The sequence below is a fragment of the Octopus bimaculoides genome, chromosome 23, assembly GCF_001194135.2.
Source record: "Octopus bimaculoides isolate UCB-OBI-ISO-001 chromosome 23, ASM119413v2, whole genome shotgun sequence".
Lineage (NCBI taxonomy): Eukaryota > Metazoa > Mollusca > Cephalopoda > Octopoda > Octopodidae > Octopus > Octopus bimaculoides.
Window position 1 is genome coordinate 10,098,440 of NC_069003.1, and position 1,711 is coordinate 10,100,150.

Sequence of the window (1,711 nt, forward strand, 5' to 3'; positions counted from 1 at the left end):
TGGAAACATGGGTGTTTTGCTCAACATCCTTAAACAAACCTTATTCAGGGACCTTTTGAGCGGGTTGGGCTATTCGACCTGAAGAAAATTCTAACTGAGCCCCACCTGCAAGGTCATGCGCTGTTTATCTTGATATGACATCACCATGTCGCGCACATATGGTTGTGATGCATGTGCCTGGTGTACCCTTATCAGACGGGTTGTCATGATGGGTATAATGGGCTTCGTATATTTTACCCCAGTGTCACTTTGATGGCATGCACTGCTCTCTCACTCAATAATAATAATAATAATAATCCTCTTTCTATTCTTTTTTTCCTCAGAAAGAGACTTCAGCGACAACATTATTGAAGACTTTGGAGAATTTTGGAGAAAACGTGGCTACAAAGATCGAAAATGCTACGGAAGCAACCATTATGACAGAAAACCTTGGTATGACATAGCTATTGAGTTTTAAAGACTTTTTTCTTCCCCATCTCACTTAACAATGACGGCTACATATTTGTTCTAAGTACGTTCCGGCGGATCCGAACGTGAACACGTTAATCATTGTTGTGTTTCGTCGCAGGAGAACAACTCCTTTACGATGAATGTGAGTTAACGCTTGATTCATTAATGCAAGGGACTCTAGAATAGCCGGTGTTTTCGACTTCACTGTGTCCCATCAACCAGAGGCATTCCCGGATAAATGAATCTACGCAAGAGTCGAAATACCTGTTTCTAATTTCAATGAAATAAAACTGTTTTATGACTCCTGCTGATATCTGCCAACGAACAATAAATTGTCATGTCAACAGTGAAGAACAAGAATCAAATCGATGACTTGCATATTTATTTGTAATGCATTCAAATCTGAAAAGTCTTAAAAATGAATATGCAAGTCATTGATGTGGTCCACACTGTTCACCGTCTATAAGACGATTTATCATCTAATAACATTAGTTTTAAATTTTGGCACAAGGCCAGCAATTTCAAAGGAGGGGGAAAGTCGATTAAATCGATCCCAGTGCTCAACTGGTGCTTATTTTATCAACTCCAAAGGATGAATTAAATATAGGCGCAGGAGTGGCTGTGTGGTACGTAGCTTGCTTACGAACCACATGGTTGTGGGTTCAGTCCCACTGCGTGGCACCTTGAGCAAGTGTCTTCTACTATAGCCTCGGGCCGACCAAAGCCTTGTGAGTGGATTTGATAGACGGAAACTGAAAGAAGCCCGTCGTATATATGTACATATATATATATGTATGTGTGTTTGTGTGTCTGTGTTTGTCCCCCCACCATCGCTTGACAACCGATGCTGGTGTGCTTACGTCCCCGTAACTTAGCGGTTCGGCAAAAAGAGACCGATAGAATAAGTACTAGGCTTACAAAGAATAAGTCCTGGGGTCGATTTGCTCGACCAAAGGCGGTGGTCCAGCATGGCCGCAGTCAAATGACTGAAACAAGTAAAAGAGAGTATAGATACACGCATATGTACGCACACACTCATAGTAGTAGATGACAAATTGTAATGCACACGATGAACAGCATGAATAACAAGATGACTTGCATGTATATTATTACAAAGGAAGCTCGATCTGCTAGAAATAGCAACTAAATCTCATATTATCGTCTTTACAAATTGACACATTGGGTAATGTGTCTAAATACAATACAGGTTAGTTCATAGGTTGGGATCACCTATGAATTGATATATATATATATATATATA